We start from the raw sequence: 13,973 nt of genomic DNA, 5'->3' as shown, positions 1-13,973 counted from the left end.
CTCCAGCTGCTTGTTAACCATTAGCCCAGGGTGTGTGTTCAGGCCCAGGGCCAGGCAGCTGAGTCTCTCTCTCTCACTCAGTGTGTGTGTGTGTGTGTGTGTGTGTTGTTTTGTTGCTTGGTTACTTGCTTGCTTCCAAAAAATGCAAAACAAAACCTTTCTCAGTTTAGAAGCCTGGTCTCTTTTTCTTCCTATTGGATACTCCCTATTTCCTGGGTCCCTCTAGCTTAGGTTTCTTCAGGCTAAAACAACTTGGAGCTCATTTTAAACAATCATCTTTGTAGGCCCATCCAGCTGCTTGTTAACAATTAGTCCAGGGTGTGTGTTCATGCCCAGGGCCAGGCAGCTGATTCAAAAAGCGCTGCAGCACCTCCAGGCTCTCCTGAGAAGAGACAGGCTCACTGCCAATCTCTCTACACAAATTAGTCGAACCTGAATTTTGCATTAGGGGGACAAAGCAGTTGGAGTCTGAGATGCATGGCAAACTGCAGTTTTCTCCTCACGTGTGGTTTTCAGATCCTGATATTAGAATTTATGAGAGGCAGTGACAAGATGACTGTGGTTCTAAGTCGTGGAGAAATCCTGTTCCTTTAAGAAGCCTGTCATTCAACCCTTGGATATCCCATCCGCAATAGCAAAAGGGCAGGTGAAGAAACTGTTGAGGTTCTTTCAAAAGGTTCCTTTTTGTTCCAAGGCTGATTTTAAAAAGGTCTACTACACAACTGGCCCCCAGGTGGCGCTTCAGCACAGGGAATGGCAGTACATGACGCTTCACAGGCCACCATTGCTCAGGGATGTCCTTACATAAGGGGATTCACGGGAAATCCGGCTTCTCCGGTTGCACAATGGAGGAGAGGCCTGGCCTTTGTCATGGCTCAGACTGTAACTCAAAATATGTCCCGGGAGGTGCAGAGCTCGAAAGTTCTAGGCCGCTGCCAGGATGAAGCCCAGGGCAGCTTGGCCTGTTGAAGGGGAGAGGCCAGAGCTCCAGGCTTTGTCCTCGGAGGCTGGAGTCCGTGCTCTGGGCTCCTAGCCCAGGATGAGCTCGCAGCTTGGCCCTCAGAGGTATTCAGATGCATTCTGATCCAAAGGCTGTAGTCTCGCCCCTGTCCTTGCACTTCCTCGATTCTCCCTTTTTCCTCCCCCCTCCCCCTCTCTTCACACCCCATTCTCACCTTATGCTTTTTATGAATTTCCCCGAGTGATCTCATTTGCAGCTCCCACTCCCAGGGGTGAGGAACAGGTTGGGGCCTTCTCTCAGTCCCTGCACTCTAAAGTCTTGAGAAGGTCCCTCCCCATGCCTGTCACCACTAGCAAATACCGAGCGGCTTGAGCAAACATTGAATTCAACTTGGTGGTTTGAGAGCTTGGCACTGAGGAGTGCTCGAAACTATTTCCAGCATGAAGAAATATTTACAGATGGGAAGTTGGTTGGAGGCACAGTGGGTCCGTGGACTGTATTCTAGAGGTCAGGGCCTCAGATACTAGAACCACAGACAAGGCTGCATGAGGCACTAGTTACAGCAGTTACAGTTAACTTCTGCAGGCAGAAGAACAGCGTGCAGAAACCCTGAGACCTTGTCTCAGTGCCTGGCAGACACCATGAAACTTCTCCAGGTTAGGTCTATAGGGGATGTGTGACAATATGGATGATATGGAATGAATGGTGTGTATGAGGCCTCGTTTAAAGCATGGAGTGGATAGGCACTCTGACTCTACTTATCAAAAGCCTCCTGTTCACTGAGAGTGCCCCAGAGCAGGAGGTGTCCTTGTAGCTATCGCCTAACCTCCTGCCCCGATTGGATCCCTGCCCAGCCCTTTCTTTGGTTTTTGTTTGCATGTGCATGTTTCAGGCATTTGAGACTTGAGGCAGACAAACTGGGTTCTAGCCCCAGCTCTGCCTTTGACTTGCGGGCTGGTGTTACATGATCATTTAGCCCCTTTATGCCTGCTGCTTATCTGTTTGAGAGGTAATATGAAAATAAGAATATTAACTAAAATTTCAGGAGCTAATCCATAGAAAAATGTGTGTGTGTGTGTGTGTGTGTGTGTGTGTGTGTGTGTATACATGTGCATGAGTGCACTCACGCATGCTTTACCACTAAGGCCCCTGCCCCATGTCTCAGCTGTCTCTCTGGAGTTATCTTGTACTTGAGAACTGGTTTGGTTTACCCTGGGGTGGGGTGAAGGTCTCATCAAAATTGTGTAAGATTTCCTCAGATCAGCTGACAGACTCCTTTCTCCCATTCAGTTATATTGTTCTCGTGGGAGAGGAAACCACTAAAAACAGACTGGTCTTGTGTTGTTTTTCTGACAGAGGCGCTGACATCTTCCTCTTCATCCTCTCCAGGAGTCCAGCCAGAGTTCAAAGGCTCTCTTTTTGGTACTCAGGTTCACTGTATAGTGTATGGCAGTTGTTCAGTACAAACTCACGACAGACAGGCAGGAAGGGACCTTTCAGATGATCACACTAATTAGTACAGAATAGTTAATCTGGACAAGATCCTGTGGAATGCAAAACTATCCCTTAAGTCTTCTGACTAAGCATGGAAATCACCAAGGAAATGTGATCAGCTTGAAACAGAGAGGGGGGTGGGTAGGAGAGAAGAAACCATAGCTGCTTGCTATCAGCCAGAGCATCGTTTTCCATTGCTCAGGGTTCCATCGCCCAGGCCAGGTTGAAAACCTTGTCACTGCTCTGGGTCTCTAGTTGCTGCCTGCCCAGGAGTCGTGTTCTGTGGGGGAGTACGTCATTTGTTTCATAGCCTCTTAGGTTCCTTTCTTTACAGTCAAGACGGGCCAGCTCTCTGGGCCTGTATGTAGGAGTAAGGAGGAGAAAGGCAGCGCTGGGGGGAACTGTCTTCAGAACACACTCCCCACCCCCATCCTGGCTTACATAGCTCAGGCTGGTGGGGAACTTGCTATATAGCTGAAGATGACCTTGACCCGATCTTCCTACCTTCACCAGTCCTGAAACTCCAGCTCTGCACACACCACACTTGTTTTATGTAGTGTTGGGGATTGAACCCAGGATGTTGTGCATGAGAGGCAAGCGCTCTTACTAACAGAGCCACATTTTTAGCCCTTCAGGGTAGGTTTTTTTCTTTTTGAGACAGAATTTCTCGGTGTAACAGAGCCCTGGCTGTCCTGAAACTTGTTCTCTAGATCAGGCTGGCCTCAAACTTGCAGAAACCCACCTTCCTCTGCCTCCCAAGTGCTGGGATTAAAGGCATGTGCCACCACAAGTAATTTTAAATAGAAACATTTCTGACTGTAGTTGTCTTACTCCAATTCTCATGCCAAATAAGACTTCTGAAAGAAGCAGGGCAGTGGCTGAACAACTTTCCTTTAATCCCAGCGCTTGCTCCGGAGGCAGAGGCATGTGGATCTCTATGATTTCCAGGCCAGCCTGGGCTACATAGAGAAACCCTGTCTTAATAAAAAAAGAAAAGAAAAGAAATTTCTAAAATAGCCCACCTACAGCCTGAATTGTCTAGCCGGAAAGGATCACAGAATATAACTGGATGCTACTCTAGTTTAGGGTTCCACAAGGGAGAGGAAATGAAAACTCTTGGTGCTTGCCTAGTAAACACATTAGCTATTAACCAGCTGGGTCACTAATGGTAAGCAGAAAGGAATGTCTCAGGCACCTGCCTGCACTCTCTGACTGATGGAGATAACCTTGTGCTGAGAAGGATTCTGAGTATTCCTGTCACTTGACCACTTGATGCTCAGGGACAAGTGCTCTGACAGCCATGCCTGTCACAGGTGCTGAATGGGGAACCACCCCCAGAATGGTGGGTGTGTACCTGCTCCGGTTGCTAATGAGAGGAGGAAGCTGTGTACAAGATGGTTGGCTGGTCAAGGATGCTCATTTAATTAGCTCACAATGGGCTTTGAGCACCACCAGAAGGTGGGCTCCGAAGGACGAGGTAGGGAACGTTGATACTCTAGGTCCCTGTAGACCTGTCCCTATTAGGACTCAGATGGAGATGACAAGGCAAGATGCTGGCTCTGGAGTTTAAGACCTGGGCAGACCCTAGAAAAGAGAGAGAGAAGCTATTGTTAAGCAGATGGAAAGGCAGGGCGAGTTTCCCTCCCTGGGCTATGCTTTGCTCAGCACCCCTGACATTTCTGTCAATGTTTTACCATGAAAACCAGGCAGTGATGAGGTTCCATCAACCTAGGGAATCTTATGAAAAGGATCCAAAAAAGCTGACTGAGCCCAAAGTGGATCATTTATTATTTATTTGAAGCTATTAACGGTACAAAAAATCATAATTACATTTTCATACTATACAATATCCTTTATTCATGTCTCCTCGAAGTGATGATTGGCCTGAAGGAGGTATAGAAGAGGAGTGTACTGAGGGTCCGGTTCTGAAAGGCCTTGAAGAGAAGGCGAGGAGTCTGGTTTTGACTGGCAGGTAGACACCTCGTGGGCAGAGGAGATAGGGTGAGGGCCAGCTTAGGAAAATTACTGTAGGTACTGCGAAGGAGAAGCTGAAGGCAGGAGAAACTAGAGGTCGGCAGAGAACTAAGGAACTGTTATGTGGTCTGCAGAACAGGTATTAACAAGGCTGGGGGTGTAGCTCAGCGGATAGAATGCTTCTTAGCATGTGTGAAGATGCCCTGGGTCCATTCCCTAGCGATGCTTAAACTGATGCATGTACTAGAAAGGCAGAGGCAAGAGGATCAGAAGTTCAGAGTCATCCTTGGCTACATAGGGAGCTCAAGGCCAGCCTGAGCTACTTGAAACACTTAACAAATGTTAAAATAAATAAACCTAAGAGATGTTAAACAGCATCTCGGGGGACAGTTACTACAGAAATAGAAATGCCAGGGTCAGGAGAGACTTGCCATTGTCTTCAAGAGCTGAAACTGGGCTTCCAGAGAAAGGTACCAGCTTTTCTCACAGCCTTTAGAACAAAAGTGTCACAGGGGGAAGCAAATAGCTGAGCTGAGGTAGTTGATAAGAGTGGCTTCTTTCCATGCTGGGCCAGGCCATAAGCAGGCCCTTCACAGACAAGTGGCCATCATCCCTGGACTGCAAGGCAGGCCACTCAAAGCTGCTCTCTGCTAGATGAGAACCGAATGAATTTTCTTGGGAATCTGAATATCAATGAAGGTCTTAGAGCATTCCTAGTCAGTGGCTTTCAAACCTGACTGAACTGGACTCAGCAGCCGTGTTGAATAGCAGCTCAGCATCCGTGAGGTGTGGGTGAGGTGTGGCATTCAGTCCCCAGCATCAAGCACAGATATACCGTCTCTCTTGCAGTACAGCACCTGAACATCACAAACTCTGATGAGCTCAACAAGAAGCTGATGCCAGACTCTTTCTGGAGAGCTGGAGTTGAGTGGGGGAACCCACATTCTGTGGTGTTTTGAGGTGATTAGAAGGCAGGGTCATCACTCATGACTCTATTCACATAGGAGCAAACTGGGGTCAGAGAGGAACACGATCTTAGTTAAGTAACTCTGGCAAAGGTCCCAGCATCAGACCTTGGATCAGAATCTTTGCTTCTGGCTCCCTCGGCACGCCGCAGGCTAATTGCTGGTCCCATGCTTGGGTCTAGATTGAGGGGTACATTATGGCAGAAAGGTTTGGAAACCTTGTCTATCACCATGTTAGGAAGACCTAAGATGAGCAAGAGAATGGCAAGGAGACAGTAAGGACACACTCAATGCATACCAAGCACTTCTACCGACTCATTAATCCCAGGGGCTAGTAGCATTTCTATTCCTAGTTACATGTGTGCTGGTCAGTTTTTGTCAAACTAGTCACAAACTAGAGGGGACCTCAGGTGAGGAATTGCCTCCATCAGATGAGCATGTAGGAAAGTCTGTAGGGCATTTTTTTACTTAATGACTGACGTGGGAGGGTTTAGCCCACTGTGGGTGGTGTCACCACTGGGCAGGTGGTCCTGGGTTGTAAAAGAAGGCACACTGAGTAAACCATGGGGAGAAAGCCAACAAGCAGTGTTCCTCCATGGTCTCTGCTTCAGTTCCTGCCTCCAGGGTCCTGTCTTGAGCTCCTGCCTTGGCTTCTCTCTAAGGTGATTGTGTAAGCGAAATGAACCCTGCCCCAGCCTCAAATCACGTTTGGTCAGTGTTTTATGACAGTGACAGAGAAGCACACCAGAATAAGCCGTTTCTGGCTTTTCTGATCATCATGAAAACAACAACAAAAAACTCCCCTGCTACCTTGAACACCGGGGCCTTGATTTTACATGGGCCTGTGTTGTAATTGCTCTTGGGAGTGTACCTCAGAGAAGAGCTGCTGAGTCACTTGGCATGGCTGGAGCTCTGGAGTGTAAACAACAGGAGCTGCCTCTCAGTGAAGAGGACATTTTCTGGCAGTATCATGGAGGCTTCCAGAATCCATAAAGACAGGCTAAGGGGTGGGCCTAGAAAGTAGACCACAGCTCCAGAGTGTTCAGTAGCCAGGCGGTGGAGTGGATGGAGCCCTTCACTGGCTGTCGTCAGCACCTTCACAACAGGCAGGTTAACAAGAGCGGCATGTAATGAGTCAGGTCATAGTTTGATGGGACATCCTCAGCCTGAAGGCCCAAAGGCCCAGGGCAGAATCCAACAGTGATCTTCATACCTGAGATCCTGGGTCCTGGATGTCTAGATTCTTTCTGGCCTCTCTGTGCAGCCTTCTGTTTTCTCACATTTTCTGAGATGTTTTGGGACCTTAGGACTTAGAACTAACGAAGGTAGGTCAGAGAGTTTCTGACTTATGTAATTCAATTTTTAATCGGCATATTGCATGTACTCATGAGCTACAATGTGGCTGTGATTTTTCAGTGTCTGTGTACAGAGTTATGATTGGATCAGGATGACTGGTGTATCCATCACTTCAAACAGTTCTCATTTCTCAGTGTGGGAACATGTGAAATCCTCCCACTGCTTGCCAGCCACTGCTACCCTGGATGCTGTGGATGCTTGCAGTGATTCCTCCCCTCCTGGTGCAACCCACTGCCTTTTACCCACTCTCTCTAGCTCTCAGCTCAGATTCTGGACCATTGCATCTCTACTGTATCCTGTGCATATGATAGAACACACAGTGTCTTTCTTTGCTTGATTTAAATCACTTAAACTTCTGATTCCACCCATGTTGGGTGAGTAACACAATTGTATTTCTGTTTATGGACAAATAATATTCTACTGTGTGTTTGCCTTTTTTTTTTTTTTTTTTTTTAAGAACAGAGTTTCTCTGTGTAGCCCTGGCTGTCCTGGACTCAATTTGTAGCTGGCCTCAAACTCACTCACAGAGATCTGACTGCCTCCTGAGTACTGAGATTAAAGGTGTGTACCACAAGGTGTGTACCACCATGTCCGACTACCACATGTTCTTAACCCTGGGTCTGTTGCTGGGCACCTAGGGTGATCCTCTCCCTACTGCTGCCATGTAACTCTGAATCATGGACTCTTTGTCAGTCTGATTTCAGTTTATCCTGGTTTATACTCAGTAAGAGCTTTCTGGGTCACATTGCAGTTGTGTTTCTTGTTTTCTGAGGCATCCGCACAAGGTTTCTTCAGTGGCCATACTCCCACCTGCTGTGCACAGGCTCTCCTTTCTCGGCATTTCCTCCAGCATCTGTTACCTTTGTCTTTTTAATAAGTGATGTCCTATCAGGGCTGGCTTGATGATGTCACAGTGTGTGTGTGTGTGTGTGTGTGTGTGTGTGTGTGTGTGTGTGAACATGAGTGCAGGAGCCTGCAAAGGTCAGAGGGTGTCAGGTCCCTAGGGCTAGCGTTAGAGGCAGCTGTGAATCACTATAGGTGCTGGGAACAGAACCTCGGCAAGAGCAGCCGAGGTCCTATCTGCTGAGTCGTCTTTCCTCCCGCCCCAAGCTCTGTGGTTTCGCTTTGTGCTCCCTGGTGATTGTTGATTAGCTGTATATCTTCTTTGGAGAAATCTAGTTAGGGCTTTGCCTCTTTTTAAACTGATTTACGATTTTTGTGTGGTTTTGTTTTCTATTGAGTTGTTTGAATTCTTTGTATATATTGTTAGAAAATGCCTGCCCCGCCTCTGTCCAGTTTGGGGGAGGTATCAGTTTTTTCTCTTCCCACTTCTCAGTTGCTGCCCGAGGGGGGTGGAATCATGGCCAAAAACCTCTTTGCTCATATCCCAAAGTATTCCCATGTCCTGCTCTACTGATTACACAATGTCTTATTTATTTATTTTACTTTTAAGTCTTTACTTCATTTTGAGTTGATTTTTTTTTACATAGTGAGAGATAGGAACCTAGTTTCTTCTGCATATGGATGTCTAGTTTACCCAGCACCATTATTAAAAAGAAATTTTATTTCCTATATATTACAGTCTATGACAAATAAATGGGTTTATTCCTGGCTTTCTGTTTCACTGGATGATATCTATTTGGGGGCTACTACCTTGCTGTTTGGTTACTATAGCTTTGTAGCATGTTTTGAAGTTAGGAATTCCAAAGCCTTCAGCTTTGCCATGCCAGCTTTGTTCTTTCTAGATAGGATTGCTTTGGAATTTTAGGGTTGGGGATTCCATATAAACTCTCTCTCTCTCTCTCTCTCTCTCTCTCTCTCTCTCTCTCTCTCTCTCTTTCTCTCTCTCTCTCCATCTCCTCCCCCACTCCCCACCCCCCGTCTGTCTTGCTTTCCGTACCCCCAGTGCTAGAGATTGAATCTATGGTCTCCTGTATGCCAGGCAGAAGCTGCGCTCCTGTGCGACATCCCAGGTCCCTTCCTTTCTTTCTTTCTTTCTTTCTTTCTTTCTTTCTTTCTTTCTTTCTTTCTTTCTTTCTTTCTTTCCTGTTTGGAACACCGCAGGTATTCTGATGGAAGTTACACGGAATCGGCAGAAGCCGATGAACAGTTTATCAGTATGAGAACTTCAGTCTGCAAACATAAGAAACCTTTTTTTTCCCTGTGTGCGTTCTCTTCATTTTCTTTCATAGAGTCTCTTGACTTTGAGGTTTTTTTTTCTTCTCTCTCTCTCTCTCTTTCTCTCTCTAGTCTATAAAATTCCTTTCCCCCAAATCAATATTTTAAAAAATTACTTCTTTCTAAATGGGTCTGCGACAAATGTATTCAGTGACTAGTGTGTTTAACTCCTGTTACACTAACAGGATTAAAAGCAAGCCCAGCTCTCCCATTCATGCCTCAGAGTAGTAACAAAGGTTGGATTCTTTGGGAATGTAGAAATGGTTTTTTGCTATTTCAGTATGCAGAGTTGAATTCCTGCATCTATCACACACACACACACACACACATATACACCATATACACACATACAACCTCCCTCCCCCCACAGAGAGAGAGAGAGAGAGAGAAGAGAGAGGGAAGGAGGGAGGGAGGGAAGGAGGGAGGGAGAGAGACAGAGAGAGAGAGGGAGGAAGGGAGGGAGGGAGGGAGGGAAAGAAAGAGAGAGAGAGAAAGAGGGAGAGAGAGAGAGAGAGAGACAGACAGACAGACAGACAGACAGACAGACAGAAAGAATACTATGGCAGAGTTTAAACTAGGAAGAAATGAGTTTACACCTCTCCTGACTCGTGTGGCCTTTACCTACATTCTGACTTCCTGCCTCACCTAATATTACCCCATTTTCTAAATTTTAGGCTATACCTATACTTAATACCTATTCACATATATTCCTGTATATATTCTAGGCTATAGCTCATATATGAGGAAGAATTTTTTTTTTGTCTTGTGGAGTTTAAGATTATACTCCCTTAATGTTATGCTTTTCAGATCCATCACTTTCTGCGGGTTTCATGTTCTTTACAGCTGAACAATACCCTATCTTGTACACGAACCACATTTTCTTTACCCGTTCTTCTGCTGACAGACATCCAGGTCAGTTGCATTTCCTTACTAGGGTGAGTATAGCACCAGTAAATGTATGGACATCAGACATCTCTGAGGTAGCACATGGAGTTCTTTGGGCAAAGGCCTAGGAATGGTAGAGGTAGGTATTATGGTAATTCCATTTTTTAATTTTTTTGGACACTTCGATCTGATTCCCACAGTGGCTGTTTCAGTTTGCACTCCCACTGGCAGCAAATGAGGCTTCCTCTTTCCCCACATCCTTACCAACATTTGTTGTCGGATTCCTTTTTGTTTTTTAAGATTTAGTTTTATCTTACATATATGACTATTTTGTCTATGTGTATGTATGTGTATCACACATGTGCCTGGCTTCCATAGAGGCCAAAAGAGAGCGGCAGATGCCCTGGAACTGCAGTTACAGATGGCTATGAGCCACAATGTGGGTAGGGCCTTGGAAACAAACCAAGTCTTCTGCAAGAGCAGCCAGTGAACCATCTCTCCAGTCCTGGGGTCAGCACTTACATGAAAGAACAGGGGATGGAGTAGAGAATTATTTTTAGGTTGGCTTTGGGGAGAGTGGGTTCTAGTTTCTGTCACTTCCCCAGGAGGAACTGAAGGGGCTGAGGCAAGAGGACAGGAGAAAGTCAGGACATAGCTCCGCCCAAAGGGGTCTGAGTCCTGGTGGTGACCCAGGCGGGGATACTGGGAGAAATGCCAACTGCTCACTGCCACAACTGGCCTTCTGGAACAATCCAGCAACTGGGAGGGAACGTCCACTTGGGCCTGTCTTATGGCCCCCACCTTCCCTGCGTTGTGTCCCACAAGTTGGGGGCAGGAGGCAGGAAGAGAAACAATCTGACCCTTCCGGCCACCAGAGAAGGGAAGGTTTACGCACTGGGCAGTTTCCTCAGAAGGGAAATGATCTGAGGTTGGAGCAATGCTGGACAGCCTGAAAGACATCTGCTCCAGCAGGGCCTGCGGAGGAGGAGGAGGAGGAGGAGGAGGAGGAGGAGGAAGAGGAGGAAGAGGAGGAGGAGGAGGAGGATCCACAGGTCGGGGTGAGGGGCAGACTGAGCCACTGCAGACACTGCTCCCTTGAGTTCTCTGTCCCTCACAGCCACAGGCCTCTTTCTGGGACTGCATGTAAAGGTCAGCTAGCCACACCGAGGGAGGCAGGGACCAGGAAGAGGACTGTCTGTCAGGAGCCTTTTAGCTAAAGCTGGTGATCCTCAACCCCCTTTCTGCAGAGTTGTTCTGAAGCGGCATGGAGGTTGGAAGAGCCCAGCACAGACTCTTCTTAAGTGCAAAGGATCATTATTGTTCCCAACAGGCTCTTGTAAGATAGGAGCAAAAACATGATAATAAACAAACAGCTGTTTTCTCAAAGGCCTTACCATCCCAGGTTCCCGTTTGGCCTGAGTCTCCTCAGTGTTCTCTATACTCCGAAGCCTGGTAGGCGTCTGTGGGAGGGAGGAAGGCGAGGGCAGTGCTTTGAAACAGAACTGGGTCAAAGCTGGTGCTTAAACAGAGTGTAGACAGTGGAGATCTGCGTTTCTTCCCCCCTGTCTTCTGGAAGAAGTGCTGGAGAAACTGTGGGAGGGAGGGAGAGAGGCCAGACACACCAGATGTTTCCCCTGCACTCCCCGTGGTTACTGCTCACAGCAGTCCCTTGGAGGTAAGGGAGATTGCCCTGTTCTTTTTTTAGCTAGAGTGAAGTCCTCTGCCTCTGTTGGTGTGGATCTCAATTCTCAATTCTCTCAATTTCTCCCATCAGGCTCCAGGTACCAGGTGCCAGCATTCAGGAAAAACACAGAGACCTTCTCATTTGGCATTTGAACACCTGAAGTTCAAACAGAGCTTAGAGAAGCAGAGGAAAGGGCATAGCTTCTGTAGGATAACTCCAGGCATTTTTTTTTTTTTAAATCCTGGGGAAGGGAGCTATGATGTAAAAAGCCACATGTTTGTCCTATTGGACATACGTAAGATTAAGTTTTTCTCACATTTATTTATGGGACAGAGAAGGAAGAACCACAGGTTCTCATACCATGACACAATGCAGATACTGGCACCATTTGGGTGCCAGGGGATTGAACTCAGGTCGTCAGGCTTGGCAGCAAACACCTTTACTGGTTGAGCCACCTCACTGGTCCCATATTTGGTATATATGAAGACCAAAGATAGTTTTTAAGGACTCTCAATAAATCTGTTATGCCAGGAGAGCTGCAGGAGGCAAGGGCCGGGTCAGTTGGTGGTGGAGAAGAGAAGACTGTCCGAGGCCCTTTTGTTTTTTTCAAGTAACAGATATGATTTTTAAAACAATAATTATGAATACTGTGTACGTGACAAGTGTGAACATAGTGTGTGAGTGTGTGAGTGTGTGTGTGTGTGTGTATGTAGAGGGCAGAGAACAACTTTGTTATTTCTTCTTCTACCGCCATGTGGGTTCCAGGGACCAAAGCTACTGTGCCATTGCTCCAGTTCCTACAAACACAATGTTTTAGAGCAGTTTTGGAGATGGGGTGTGAGTTGGTGGCTGAGTAGTTACACCCAACCCAGTCCTCACAGGTGGACAACTTTCCATATGCACTCCAGGTTAGAGTGTCCTATTCATTACCATTGATGGGTCTGCACTGCTACGTCACTGTTACAGGGAGGGGGGCAGGATTTGAGCTTTTTTGTGGTGCTGTACATTCTAGGACTCTTTCACAGTTAGTCTTCTTCATAATGTCAGAGAGAGCTGAGCTTCTTAAACTAAGTCACAGTCCCAAAGGGAGTGAGTTACTGGGTGTAGGGATACTGAAAAATTTGGCCAAAGCAAAAGCTTTCTAAATGTATAAAAAAGCAAAAATCCATTCGGAAATCTAACTCAGGGTGGATCTGAGGTGTTTCTGGGAGGGCACATGGCGCTGTGTCATGTGACTTCCCTGTAGCACATGGACAACAATGTGTGCCCTGTGCATGCTGTCTGGCCAGGAAACACCAAGGGCTGCCCAGACAGCTCTGCTCAACATAACTCTGCTGCTATGTTATGAATTGCAGTGTGAAGTTTTCTGTTCTTGGAGGAGCACAATGGTTTAATTACAGAAAAGAGACTTGAGATGTTCCTACCGCCATTGTTCAGTGTATACACATCAGAGCAAATATCATTGGATTGTGTTGTATTGGGATGTTTCTTTGGAAAACTTTCTGTCCTGAGTTTGGGATTAGGAAAGAATTTCCAGCAATTTCTGGAACTGTTGTTGCATAGCATTTAGTATGCATAATATTTATGCAAAGTGACATTTTTAGCATTGATTATAAATCAAAATATCAGTGAACTCTGAAAACCCCTCATGTTCTCTCTCTTATGCAGTGTCAAATATTTGGGTCAAGATTTAATTCTCTATGTAAAAATAAATATGCATATCCTCTCATTGGTATGCAAATTTGATTTAGTCTTTAAATGATAAACTAATATAACTCTCAAATAATTTTTAAAGATACATTTATGATTTACTATCAGTAATTGATTAATTTACCTGTTTTATATACAAATATACTCAGAATCACATGAAAATTTCTCCTGGAAAAGCAGTCATGACTGGGGAAGGTTTGAGATGCCCTGAGAGAGAGAACCCCCCACCCCCCACCCCATGGCAAGCATGGTTCTCAGGAAAGGCTGCCAGGGGCCTGGGAAATGGTTGGTGGTAAAGACCTTGATGCACAAGCGTGAGGCCCAGGGCCTCTGATATGTATACACTGAGCAATGGCGGCAGGAACGTCTTGGGTCTCTTTTCTGTAATTAAACCATTGTGTTCCTCCAAGAGCAGAAAACTTCACACTGCAATTCATAACACAGCAGCAGAGTTATGTTGAACAGTGCTGTCTGGGCAGATCCTTAAAACCCACATAAATGCTGGATGGGCATGGATGTGATTTGTTCCAGCCTCAAAGGAGAAAACAAGTTGCCCAAGGCAAGCTGCCTAGGAAGACTAGCCATATCAGTGAGCTCTGGGTTTGATTGAGAGGTCCTTCCTCAGTAAGGTGAAAGGGGTATCAACCTCCTACCTCCATGTACACACACACACACACACACATAGACATATATATGTGCACACACATACACACACATACACACACACATATATACACACACACAGAGACATATATATGTGCACACA

This window comes from Grammomys surdaster, unplaced genomic scaffold (assembly GCF_004785775.1).
Source record: "Grammomys surdaster isolate TR1022 unplaced genomic scaffold, NIH_TR_1.0 126071, whole genome shotgun sequence".
Taxonomy (NCBI): domain Eukaryota; kingdom Metazoa; phylum Chordata; class Mammalia; order Rodentia; family Muridae; genus Grammomys; species Grammomys surdaster.
Note: the sequence above shows the minus strand (reverse complement) of the source record.